Raw genomic sequence first — 15,012 nt, 5'->3', positions numbered from 1 at the left:
TGATTTTGACTAATTAAGTGCACCGGTCTAATGTATTTATGATTGTTATTATATTTTTAATGACAAGTGCATAATCTGAGTAATAAAATACAAATTGAAATTTTGCTATTTTATTTTTAAAGGTTATAGTAGCTCAGCTTAGATTGGTTCGGACAACAAAGTTTCCTTAGAGTCCTTTAATAGCCAAGTACATATGACATATGCATTTTCGATCTCTTTTGAGATATACTTGTTATACTACTCCGTCTTTTCCTTGGTATGTTGAAAATTGTTTTGAAATATCCATGTTGATCCACCAAACACCATAATTGCTACCCACGTTTAATTGGCTTTATAGAATAATATTGTTTGATGGCACTCCTACCCTTAAAAAGAATCATAGATTCATCTACTGATAATTCCTTTGTTTCACTATATAACTGCTGAAATCGACAATTTAAAGCGTCAACCATTACACGTATTTTGAAAAGCCGATCCTGATTGTTTTCCGTTGTCGTGTACATGTAAAAATCATAGTATGGAAACAGATTTGTTACGTGACTTTGTTTTTGATATAATTGGTTTTCACTTGTACTCTAATAATGTCGCCAACTTGGAAGTTGATGTAAACTCACTTTTTTTAATATAAAGTTTTTTAATAAAAACGTTTCAAAAATATACTGTTACATTTCCTAACCAAAATTTTCAATATTTTCGAAGTTGTAGCCACAAAAGGAGAGCGCGCCGTCACAGGCATAGCTAATTGATTTATGTAAGTATTATTTGTTGTCAAAACTTTTAACGTGTTTTTCTCGAAACCGCTTAACGTTCCTTCGAGAACTCCACTTCAACACAAAAAAATTATGAATAAATCAGTATAAAATTAAGTAAACAATTTTTGTGTATGCTTGAAAGTAGTAATAAAAACATATAAAAATTACAAAACGATGGCATATTATTTTCAAACAAAGGGAGTGATCGTTCACAGCCCGTAGAATATTAATCACGTATTCAATGTAAACATTGTCGGTAGCTAGCAATGCTTCCTTAAAAAAAATATATAATTTTGTATTTTCCCAAACCGATTTGATATGGTACATATAACTGTTATATATATACATATATGCGTGTACTCAGTTCTTGTGACTGTTAAATCTTTTAGGATTCACAAAGCACGAAATAAATCAAAATACTGTCTAGACATGAATGGAATCATAAAAAGTATTGTAGCTTCTTGTTAATTTGAGCAATATTTATTCGGCATTTCTATGAATAATAAAATCTCACACAATTACAAATACATAATTTCACACATACATACATATTAACAGATGGTAGTAGCAACTTTGCGTATTAATATACTTATATATACTACAATTTATTCAAAAGCTCAAATTTACCCACTTAGCTGCCAAAAAGCGCGCGAATATTAAATATACAAGATATTTGAGAGTAAAAAAATAAAGAAAAACAGCTCTAACTTCTTTATACATTTGTCAAATTTAAAGTTGCGGGTAGATTCTCTTGGGCTTTGTGTTTTTATTTTTTCTTTGCAATACGACCTTGAGCTTTGCGAAAGATATTTTTAAGATACAAAATATACAAGCAAAACTTGTCGGTACACAAGCAGTACACAACTATAATCGTATGACATTTGTATGTATGTGTATGGTATATGACGCTGGAATATTAATTGAATGCTTGAATTCATGAATTTACTCATAACCCATTTAAGTGCTTTTCGCAAACAAATCCTCACAAATAAAATGCGATCAGGTTAGACAATCACTGCGTGCAAAGATCTTTGGCAGCCGAAGCAACCACAGACTTAAATAGGAAGAAAATATTATTTAGCTAAAAACGTTAATTTTATTAATCGTAAATTATTGAAGGTTAATGCAAAAGTAATTGTTATAAAGCATAGAAAGCATACAATTTCTTCATTATAGTAGGAGGTTGAATTTACCAGTATTATCTCTTCCATGGCTCCACTATTAAAACAATAAAAATCCAACTTTTTATATAAAAAAACGTTGAATTGTTACACAAAAAGTTTCATAAATATTTTTATATAAAATCTGTACCCCCTCTATTTTGAAATATTTCAAACATTTTGTGCTAAACACCGCATTGCATTTTGCCTGCATTCCCCATGAACTTGACCTACTATCAGTTTATTATTGTCACATGGACGACTATGTATAGTTTTAATTTTTTTATTGGCTAATTAAATAAGTGTAACAATAATTAATTTTTTATAGCGTGTAATTTATCCCCATACCGCGATTGCTATTATTAGCGAACAATCCAGCGATGTGTTTTTTTTTATAATTATTTTAATATTATACATATAGAGGAAGCAATTTATTAGTAGCAAATACTGAACGAGAAATAGAGCGTGTGGGCCTCATGACGACTCTTTCACGATAAATGATCTAACTTTGGGGAACTAATTATATGCATTGCCTTTAGTGAATTAATATTTAACCTATATCAAATTGTATCGCAAAATATTATGAAGTCTGCCTACATATTTTAAATTATTTTTTTTTTCATAAAGTCTCTTGTTAATACATTGTTATGGTTATTGTAATAAAAGAACTAGTCCCTAGTTTTTGAGATATTGATCTGAAATGTTCCACACGTCCTTTTTATCCCCAGGAAACCGCTCTCTTGTCGAAACTGCCATGCCATATATAGACCTACTGATCTTTAGTAATGCCGGATGGAGGTCCAGTTGATTTTGAGTTGAAATTTTTGTCATACAGGACGTCAATCTTTTTTTTAGAACTTTAACAGCCACTTGATATTTAATTTTGATACTTTATCTAGTTCCTTTAACTAACTTCTAGAACAGAACATGGAAGGTGTTCCAGCGTCTCTTTCATTGTTTCCCTGCATTCTCTGCATGTATCGATACTTATGCCCTTCTCTTATGATGCCAGTAGGTTGTGACCTGTCATTAGGCCAACAACCGTTCAGCAGTACATTCGAAACCGTGTGTGTAAAAAGCATGCTTGTTTTGCTTCAGTGATTCTGCACATGATTTTGGCGATCCTCATGTTCTTAAGGCGTTCCATCTCACACTGATCCATCTGCCAGCCTTTTTAGAAGTTTCATTGTATGACTTACATATTTTTTGTACTGGTTCGGTAGCCAGACGGATGGCACTTTTGGCAATCTCATCAGCTATTTCGTTTCCCGGAATTCCTTTGTGGCCTAGAGACTAGTATATATGAAGCCGCTTTCCGGCTGCCACTACATCTACAGCCTCCCTGCTTCTCTGACTTCACATTCTCTGACGTAATGCGAGATTCTTGCCTTAAATATCGGCTGGTTATCGACGTATATACGATAATCATTATGTTGTTTCTTGCATTGTTAGCTATCTCATACCGCAATGACTTCCGCCTGGAAGATACTGCAGTATTTGGAAGCTTGAAGGATTGCCTAAAATCCAGTTCCGATCAATAGATGCCAACTTCCACTCCATTATCCAAAAATGGTCTGATCCGTCTGTGTTAATGTTGTAAGTTCCACTGGCAAGTCGCATGCTCCTGCGCCATTCACCCTCTTTTTGTGTGACTTGAAACCTTTTATCTCAAATAAAGTGCGAAGGCATAAAATACCCACCAACCACCTATCTAATAAGCGAACTATGCCCGAAGGTCCTTGTGGAGAATTTACCTAACGCCGCCAACCGTGTAACTAATTTTGCTAAAGACCTTTCTACTTGTAGGTTGAGTAACCTTTCTATAATTTACTATCCAAAATTACAACCCCGTTGAGCCTCAGATCTTTCCATGTGGGGATTTTAACTTCCTTGTAAATAGTACCATATGTGTCTTATCGGCATTTACCTCTATGATGACCGATATCGACCATCGATTTCCTTTAAAAATGTAATTTTTTCTCTTGTGATTGCCATATACAAGTATATCCATCTCTTTTCTCCTATCTCCTTCCAGATAAACTCTTAGTCATTGATTTTTCAGTTTTAAAGCTTCAGTGACTTAGTCGACCCATTAAGACTTGCTTTGGTACGAGGATTTCCGTACGAGTTCGGAATAAAACATTAGAGCAGGGTATAAGAATAGTTGACACCAATGCTAATTGAAAATTTGCATTGATAATATACCTATGTAGTTTAACAAAAGTTAAAGATCCGAACATCATATAAATAAATATGGAAATACATAGGAAATAGTTAAGCAAAGACACGTCCACAAAACAATTATTTAAAATAGGCTGCAAAAATATATCAAGCTCTAGTGGTATTATGGAAAAAGGGGGTGCCTACATTTAAAAGTAGGAAGTGAACTGAATTGCTCGATATAGTAAACCATCGCAGTAACAATTTTTGCACATAAGCTTTATATGCACATACATACATTGCATAGTGTACTTGTACATCAATATATATTTATATTTAGCTACTTTGTTGACACTTACTCGCCACAAGAAATCCAAGTTATGTGCGTAAGTTAATCTCTAGTCGACTGCTTCCGCTGATTTGCCGCATAACTGGCTTAACTTGCCGCATGACAAGGTGGCAAATCAACTGACAACACTACAAGTATTTGAAATTTATGCACCGATTAATGGCTAACCTTGCACTTCCGGGCTCATGCAGTATTTCAATATTTTTGTGACAAAACAAACAAATAATTTTTTAATATTTTTGTACAATTTTGAAATGCTGTTGACTTGGTACAGATTATATATATTTTGTTTATCCAAATTGTCATAGCTTTATAATTATAAAACAATATATATAAGCTATAGTATATATTACTCCGATTGTCAACATGTTCGTGAGGCTATATGATGACCATGAAAAAAATGACTTCACAATGCAGTTTTCTTATTGTATTCCTAGCATATTTATTTCACCATTTCCCCAATTACTAGTTATTACCGTAATTCTTTTACCACTTACCAATTATAAAGTGATATTGTACAATATTTAAGGTGAATAACACCTTTTGAGTAATTGGACAATTTGTACTTTGTTATAAAAAACAAAGCTTTTGTTTGTACCATATATTAATTTCGTATGCCGCAATGACAAAGAGGAAATATCTACTTCGGGTTCAAACAATTTCTGTAACTTTTGTGTGCTTGTGTATAATTCAAAGTACAACATCTTATACATACTCACATGTCTGAGTATTTATTACAAAGTTTTTTTTTTTTTTTGTGAAACTCGTAAAGTGATATGAGTAAGAGCAAATACAACAATAAAGTGATAAAAGCTCAACTGTATCAAGCAGCATTCATATACATATGTAGATGTTATTAGGTACGAGTACACACATATAAAGGTACATGATATGTGTGAGTGCAACTGTGAATGAAAAAATTTGTACGTTGTGATATATCTGTAGTAAGCGATTGTTTTGTAAATAAAGAAAGGGAAAGTAATTGTGTGCAACCGCGAAAAGTGAAAGATGTGTTAATGAAGAGAGTAAAGAAGAAGTAATATATTTACATACATGTATAGGTATATCTAAATAACTGCATATGTTTTGCTATTTTTCAAAGTATTTTAGCAGATAATTGTGTTTACAATTCTATATCTATATATATATATATATATGCTTACAAAATTTTTTGAGATTCTCTAAATTTCTGTGGAGTATTTGAGAGATCATATTTTCCAGCTCATTTAAAACTGGACCTCTGCCGCTATGAAACCAGGAATATTGCTTTTTGGTCACTGCTGAGTGGTTTTTACTTGTTTGTTGGAGCAGAATCTTCCAGAAAAAGCCAATCGAAGAGAGAACCGCTTAACTGCTTTACCACGCCTTCTAAAACACACTGCTGGTAGACTTTTACCCCAGCCTTAAAAGGAGACTCCCTACCATCCCACTACAGCAGCTGGATGGTTGTCACGTTGAATCCTTGAAATAATATTTTAGCGTCTTTTGCGTAGATTTTATCGTATTGCTTATTGAAAACTTCTTCAACAGTGAAAGTTCGCGAACAGTTTTTATGACTGAATTGGTTCGAACCACATGAGGACGACCTTTTCTTTATTTGTCATGAACTGTAAACGTTTTGGAAATACGATCAATAGTGCGCACACAAATACTATCGAAATATTAAGTTTTTAAGAGAAGCGCATAAATTTCATTTACCTAAGCTATCACCGCAATGCGATATTCTCTAACTCCTCACTCCATTATTATTAAGCGCCAGTAGCAAGCAAGACAAGCAATTTCGTGAAGATATCTTGTCAAATAAAATTCTTTTCCATACAAGAACTTAATTTTATCATTCAGTTTGTATGGCAGCTATATGCCATAGTGGTCCGATATCGACGGTTCTGACAAATGACAAGTTCGGTTGCCGGAGAAAAGGACGATATGGCTAAATCGACTCAGCTCATCACGCTGATCATTTATATTATATATATACTTTATAGGTCTCCAACGCTAAATTTTGGGTGTTAAAAACACTTTTTTCTGCGAATTTATCGCTGTAAACTTTTTAACATGATTTATGGCAAAACTAAGTATATACAATTATAAAATACTGCATGGATAAGCTTTTCCTAAGAAAAAGTTTTGTAGGAAACAAATCGCCATTTTTCGAAACAGAAAATTTGTTATTTCAACAGCGATGAACACCACTTTAATCCATATATTATGGATTATCGTTCATTGTATTAGCAAAAACATGGCTTTAGAAATTGAAACAAAAGAATTTCAAGTATGAGCCACGCCTCCGCCCGCTATCAAAGTCAAATATAACCTGGTGTTATAAGCAAACATTTTATGCACAATAAACTTCCATCGGTTAACATCGAATTCAAAAAGATGATGCCAAAAGAAATATGCTTTCATAAATACTCATGCATAAATATGGGCTTTTATTCACTTCCAACATCACAACGACCACTTGACCATCTCACTCTATACAGCTTCACTTAAATGCGAATTACTTAATGCAAAACAAAAGCAATAAAATTATAAAGAAAACAATAATGCAAATTCAAATTCATTAATGGCAAAGCATTGACATCAACCGACAACTGAATTGTGGTGTGGTGTGGCGTGGCGTGGTGTTGGTGCTTAATAAAACTGTATGCATGGCGGCATTGACAGCCACGACGATGATTACGATGACTCTGATGGCTTTGTTGGCTTTCATGACTTTTCATTTTTCGACTGTGGCAAATAGCAAAAGGAAGGAAGTATCCTATTAATTTTTGTTTAATAGTTGTTTGAATGCTTCGACAAAAATAATTGCAGTTGAATATTAAACGGCGTGTCTCTTAAAAGCATAAAAATGATGCAGACACATACATACACAAATATCTACATACATATCATTTTAATAAGTTTGACCATACAACGCAGCATAAGAAAGCAAAAAGCTTTCGGTTTCTATGAAGCAAAGCTATAAAATTTGTTGTTGTTACATTTGCATAACGAGCGGCGATTATGGGCAACACGGCAGGTATAGCGTAGTAAAATTTCTATTATTCACATAAAAGAAAATTAATAATGGAATTTTTCATAATTTTATACATAAAGTTGGTAAATTTGTAAAAATAAAATTTTTTTTTAGAAATTAACTGTGGAACGATCTGCGCTTTGAACACTCTAGACACTGATCCGTTAGTAACAGACGATAAGCCGTTAGAATTTCTACGAAGTACTTGCAGTTAGAGAATATAATATAGTACTCAGAAAACTTTTTCTATAACTCCATCAGCCTTGCTGACTAAGCCAACGTCGTATTTTCTAACCAATAAATTTCGTTCTCATTATTATTGGTCTCTAATTAATGCCCAATTATCAGTTGAATACCTTCTAACTGCTTTTAAATTATTAAATAATGCGGTCCATTACCATTTATAAAAATCGTCCAAGCCATATTTTTTAAATTCAAAAATTACAAAGTATTTTCTCTCAATGGACATAGCGTGATTTTTTAGTCAACAACCCCTAAATAAACGCTGTCAAAGTTGCCAAACTTGTATGCCACACTTCGCTGCATGCAACACATTTGTTTGTTCCTTTATTATTTTTATGAATGGCGATGGTGTTGTTGTGTTAATTGTAGTGTCGTTTGCTTATTAGTTTCAAAATGCCGGTTATACGAGGTTTGTTTAATAGTTCCGTTATACTTTCAATTTGGAGTGTAGCAAATCGAACAAACAAGTGGTATGATAAACGTCAGTCATAATAGCATAAAAAAGCGTTAGAATGGCAGGCGTATATACCTGTATCACGTTATTTAGAGATCTATATGATTTTAATGCTGCTATAACTAAATCGTAATGGTAGTTTTTTTAGATGTGTGGTTTTCAGTGACACAATAATTTTTTCGGAGTTATTCTTTTTGACAGCTGTTTGGCTTACCATTTAATAATGAACAGACTTATTTTGGTACAACGCTGGTAAATTGTGCAAGCTATTACCACAAGAATGGTTCGGTACCGTGCGACGCATTGCGGGCTGCGTGCAATATTCGGTCGACATAACCGCCCAGTAGCACCTCCTCAAAGACGCCGATCTAGCACCGCTGGACTATGTCTACGCAGATAAGCCAGAGACGTTTGACGACTTGGAAGAGAATATATGCACCGTTTCTGCTGACATACGGCGCCAATTGCTGCTAAAAGTGGTTGAAAACTGGACCTCGCAGTCATTTTTAAAACAAAATGGATAACCCATTATTTGTTTAATAAAGCTTAAGTTTTGGCCACAACATAAAATTTTATGCGATTTATTTCTTCTTGAAAACTACATGTCTAAATCAACATTTTTTATGGGACTTTGTAAATTGAAATTATATAGAATCCTTCCGAACCGTTTAATATTAAGCATGGTTTTATAAAGTGCGACATTCCGCTGTGAAGTTTTCTTAAACTAAATTAGAAGAAAATATATCCAGCCACAACTCTGTAAGAGTGCACAATTGTTGACATACACAGAACTCCTCCATAGCATTGGTATAAACTACAGCATGTTTAGCCACTTTCACTAGGATGACTAGAGATGGTGAGAGGCAAATGGTTAGTAAATGAGTTCATGATGAAATTTCGACTACTTTTCTTATTTGATAGTAGTGGACTTATATTTTAGTCATAACTTAAAAACTCTAGACATCTGGAATTGGCATAAACATCCTTTACCGACAAACGTCATTTTGGCTTAAATAAACAATTGAGAAGTAAAGACCTTTCTCGAAAAACCGAATTTTCCATCGAACTCTCTCATCATACGATTCTTAACGTAGTAGTGGAAACTACTAGAACTGACCTCCGGAACGGAATTTCTCCCGTAGAATGGAGTGAGCTAATAGCTCTCTCGCAACGCAGGGTTGCCAGTCTCGTTATTTTGTAATAATTAAAAAATTAACTTGAACATATATGAAATATTCTAAAAATAACTCAAAATCACAGTTGAATACATTAATTTATGAATAGGTAGACTATTTTTTATAGTTGGATTTTAGTTTTAGTTTTAGTTGTGACGTAAAAAGTGGCTACTCCAGATGACGCGTAGGGCTGTTTTGCAACCTTAGATGAAATGTTTATAATATTTAATCGGCTCAGAAAGGTAACAGTTTCATATAAATTTGCAATGAAAAATTGGATAAGTTCTAGTCACTAGTCTTCATATACTCGTATAGCTACTACTTACTTCCAAAATAGCAGAAGAGAGTAGTATTTAGAGTACTGACATCTATTTTAATGTAATTAACAAAATCTCTTTATAATTTTGCTGAAATTTGCTGCTCTATTCAAGAAGACAACTACCTATCAAACTGTCCTCGTATCTGCATACACATAAAAAACCGCTGAACGTTTCAGTCTGCTGCGCTGTTGATGACGGCAACCTGTCTGCCGGTTTTTGGCGACCTGCGTGCCATTTTTTATTGCCACTGTTGCGTGGCGACTAAATAATGGAGACTGGTATATTTTCATCGTGCCGGCGTTTATGCATTTTCTTGGGTGTTTCGACGTCTTATAAATGTGTGTGTGTGTATATGTACGCATGCATATTTGATTTGCAACTGATATTATTACATTTCAAATTTTTATTTCTAATTATTTGTATATGCCTCGCTTTTATATTAAATCTCCAATGGCACTTCCGAACTTTTAAAAGCGATAATGTGTCCAGTAAATGTCCGCATGCGGCTGCACTCTGTTGCTTTGTTATTGTTTTAAGTGAATGCGTTTGAAAGCGGATTTGATACATACAAATATGTATGTATATATGCGTGTAAATCAATAAGCCTTTAGAGACTAAGCGGTTTGTTATGATTGAATTAAACCAGATTGTTTGGCATAATGCCAATTGCTTTTGTAAGCGTTTCCAGTTGACTTTGAGCAAAGTTTTTATGACAACAACAGAGAAAGGCAAAAACATTAATTAGCAAAGCAAGCAAATGCCGGTCGGTTGTAAAGTTGTTACTGCCAAAGTAGAATCGGAAGTTGCAATAAAACTATTTTCCGTAATATGAAAGTGAAATGGCGACTGCGAGGAAACATGGGTCTTTATTTAGAAAAGTCTCCGAATCTATAGAAGGTACTACTAGTGAGTGGTATTGCTTTCTAAGCTCGGTTAAATCAAATGAAATGGTTTTGATAATTTATTATTTGCAAACGTTAACTCTTGAATTTTTGCTAAAGAATTGAGGTGATCTGCATAAATTTTAAGCATATTTCACGATTTGTAATGTGTAACACACAGAAGAAAACGTCGGAGATGCTATAAAATGTATATATGTATTGTGTGTGTGATTAGCCATGTCCATCTGTTTCTATATACGCGAACTAGTCCTTCCGCTTTTGAGGTATCGCTCCGAAATCTAGCACACGTCCTTTTCTCACTAAAAAGCTGATCATTTGTCGAAACCGGACTACTATACCATATAGCTGCCATATAAACTGAGACCTGAGTTCTTGTATGAAAAACTTATTTATTTGACGAGATGTCTTCACAAACTTTTGCAGTAATTATTTTCTAAATCAACGCTATAATATCTAAAGAAATTGTTCAGAACGCATCACTATAGCATATAGCTGCCATATAAACTGATTGATCAAAATCAAGTTCTTGTATGGAAACTTCTTTATATGTGAAGGGCATTCTAGCTTCGGTAGTTAACCGCAGTTAACGTTTTTTCTTGCTTTTGGTTTCAATTTTGTTTCAACTCATACATAAATACAAGTATTTTAATATATATCACAGTTAAGCTACACCAATTATGTGTCTTTAATACTTTCTTACTGCAAATTGATACACAAGTATTAATAAAAAAAACTGAAAATGCCTCAATCACGATCAATATGTACTCACGATGCATATAGTACAATAATCTTAAGTTGATTTCATCTCATTATGTAGCGCAGTGGCTCACGGCAAAAGGGTCACGTATACGGCTCGTCGCACATTAAGGCTGCTAAGCACTTAATATGCACTTATAACGCATGTATATGCATATAGCTATATGCACTTAGAACTACAAATGCACTTTACGCCAAGCGAGCCAAGTGCAGTTTCGTTGCATGACAATGCTCTGTGGCACGGTGACTTTGCTCAAAGGCAAAATCAATGCAACTGCGCACAAAAATAGAAGTTTTAGTATTTTTGTGACTTAGCAGCAGTATGTTGAAGTAAAAAAATGTGTTTTATATGTGTATTTGTTTATATATATATATTGGTTTCTTTTCGAATTATACATATAGAAATCAGAATTTAGTAGTTTGCTTTATCTAATTTGCTACGTTTTAGGGACAGTTATTGCCTTATTAAAAAAATACACACTTTATTGTTCACACATCTTAGCCTCCTTTTTTCCTTCGTCAATTTGCTTATTTTCTTTACGATTTTATTAAAGTAAAAGCGAAAGCGTCAATTAGCACTTCTCCACAATCGTGCACCTTCAATGCAATGCAAATATTCGCATACCAAAATAAGTTCAAATTAAAAGAAAAAATCGCACTTAACACAACACAAAAATAATGTTGACGAAAATTAAACTAACACGCTCACATAGTCCCATAATCGAACAGTAATTGCTAATAATTCACTTTAATTATTTTACAATTCAAATTTGATTAACACGTATACGACATGTTGGCCCGCCGAATGCATGCTAACGACTCTGCTCATTGAACTGCGTTTGCTATGCACTTGGAGGGAAAAAGTCTCACTTTGTTTCTCACTAAATGTTTTATGAGCGTTTGTATGAACCCTTTTTGTGGCATCGCAATCAAAAGCGCTGTCTGACTACTTGCCCGACCGCATATCTCACTTTATTTGTATGTATGTTTGTATGCATGTATTTATATGCATTGCCTCGATGTTTGTTGCTCCTGCTGACTTGCTGCCTGCTTTTCACTTTGCCATGACTGTTGCTCAGTCAGTTACAAGCGACGGGGCACCGCTCGCATAGCATCTATATAAGCTGCCAACACTACAAGGCTTTTACTAAAAACGAAAGTTACGCATACGAAGAGAAGAGGTTTTTGAACATGCATACAAACAAATCTTGCCTCTATAAGCAGCAGTACTCACGTAAATATTATGATGTAGGTATGTGCATAGTTTTGTGTAAAATGCATTGTATGCCGAATACAATAAAACATTTATAAATAAATTCAAAAATAGCTGTAGAAAAAAGTACCGTTATTTGACTTGTACACTGCTATATGAAAGCATATGCATAAAGGATGTTATAATAAGAGTACACAAGAACATAAGCAACTGTATAGTACTGTCAATTCTGTGCTTTTTCTTTAAAGAACCACATTTGGCGGTTAGAGCGTGTATGCCGAGAGGCAATCGGTTTTAGTTAGAAATTTGGTTCCACCGATTAACCACCGCTGACTATACTCATATTTATTAGTTATTGTGTTTTTGAAATTTCAATTCAAACTGCCGCAATGAAACACCCTTTATAGCACAAAGTGCTGTTGGAACTATTCTATAAAAGCTACGTACTAGTAACTACAGAAACCTAAATAGAATGTATTGAATGAAATCTATTATATCCGAGTTTAAGGCTACAAGATTATGTTAATAACTAGTATGAAAGGATGTACGAGGGTTGCTTTCAATAGTTCGGAACTGACTTTGCTTTTATTTTGCTCTAAATTTATTTAAAACAAAAATGTTCTTTTAGCACTATAAAACTAGAATAAACGTTATGCACCGACGCTAGAATAACCAGCACAAATGAAAAAGCTTTCTATACAAAAACTTAATTCCAATTGTTCAGTTGGTATGGCAGCTATATGCTATTGTAATCTGATCTGAACAACTTCTTCGAAGATTGTATCGTTTCTTTAGGAAAGGTTTTTTATACAATGACAGGTTATTGCTCAATTTGTGTGGCAGTTATAAGCTATAGTAGTTCGATATCGGCTCTTCCGACAATTGTGTAGCGTCTGGCAGAGAAAAGGACGTGCAAAATTTCAGATCGATATCTCAAAAATTGCTCAAAAAACTCAGCTCGTCATGCTGATCATTTATATAGACAGGTTGTTTGAAAAGATTCTGGGCTTGAAATGAAAAAATACTTTTGTAGGTATGAAATATATTTTTTATTCAATATAATCTCCCTTAACTTCAATACACTAATTCCAATGTTCCTCTAATAATTTTATGTCATCCCTATAATAACTTTCCGGAAGCTCTGCAAAATACACGTCTACGGCTGTAATAGCTTCTTCATTCTCTTTCCACGAAGGAATTGTTTCAGGTTTCTGAAAAAGAGTCAAATCTGGAGAATAAAGTGGATTCTTAAGCAGTTCGAACTTTAATTCGTTGAATTTTGTCATTGTTAAAACATATTTGTGATTCGGTGCATTGTGCTGATGAAAAAAGTGTTTTTTGTGCTGCAAATCAGGTTTCTTCTCACGAACTTTTTCATCCAGCTGATCCAAAAAGCTGCAATAATATTCAGAGTTGATGGTTTTACCTTTCTGCAGATAATCAATCAACAAAATTTCTTTTGCATCCCAAAGAACTGATGGCATAACCTTCTTTGCTGATCGTGGTGACTTGCGTTGGAGCTGTACGTCCATTATAGACGTTCTTATTTCAATTTATTATCATGGTGGTAGATCCAAGTCTCATCTATAGTTATAAAACGATGCAAGAAATCGGTTTGATTCTGCTTAAAACGCTCCAAACTATGCTGAGAAATTAGTAATCGATCAAGTTTTGGTAGAATTGTTAACGTGTGCGGCACTTACTTTCCAATGAGCTTTTTCATATGTAATTCTCCTTGTAAAATATGAAGTACTCGGTAGTCTTAGATGTCTATGGCATTAGCAATTCCACGCTTAGTCAAACTTTTGGTCGTCCTTCACTTGGATCATCTTCAAGCCTAGTACGACCAAAATTCAACTGCGCGTTTTGAAGGTGGGGACTTCTTATACACTTCCAACAAGTGCTCATAAATTTCCTTTGCTTATAAACCTTTCAAAACAAACAATCTAATCATTGCGCGATATTCAATTTTTTCCATATCAAAAAAATACTCTATATTTTTAATCAAAAGGCTTGTAAACAAAGAATTAATTGACAGAATGACTTGTAATTTTGCATGTGTTCTCACGACAGATGTACCAACTTGAGAAATAAAAAATTAGAGCTAGTAGCGCTATTTCTTGGTGAGAGCAAAAACTTTGCAACCAACCTGTATTTTTACGTTACGTTTCCCTCTGGGTGTAACAAACTTCGTGGCAAACTACCTGAAACTTCGTGACATATACCCTGTTCACGGTTTTAAAAACCGATACAATGAACTTTCTCGTCACAACTGTTCACTCAACGACAAATGCCTCACAGGACCCAGAACTTTCAATGCAGCATAAGAAGAACAAAATACAAGGATTAAACTGCAAAAAAGTGACTGTTCAGAGCAGATAATATTTTTAAAAGTTCATAAAATCTTATTTTAATCTTAAACGAGTTTACCTTTTTTTCGGACAAAAAATATATGAGCAACCCTTGTGGTAGAAAGTTTCAACTATTATTCAATTACTGATTGCGCTGA

The 15,012-nt window shown here is 33.9% G+C and overlaps 1 long non-coding RNA gene across 1 annotated transcript; it reads right to left on the bottom strand.

Moving 5' to 3' along the window:
• On the bottom strand, positions 1-876 carry LOC118683775 (uncharacterized). The gene is made up of 2 exons (XR_011396878.1): positions 456-876; positions 1-360 (listed from the first exon to the last, which is right to left on the bottom strand). It is a non-coding gene; the product is annotated as an uncharacterized lncRNA (long non-coding RNA).
• Between the last annotated feature and the right edge of the window lie 14,136 nt (positions 877-15,012).

Source organism: Bactrocera oleae, chromosome 2 (assembly GCF_042242935.1).
Source record: "Bactrocera oleae isolate idBacOlea1 chromosome 2, idBacOlea1, whole genome shotgun sequence".
Lineage (NCBI taxonomy): Eukaryota > Metazoa > Arthropoda > Insecta > Diptera > Tephritidae > Bactrocera > Bactrocera oleae.
The sequence above is the reverse complement of the archived record's forward strand: the minus strand, read 5'-3'. Positions and strand labels throughout refer to the sequence as shown.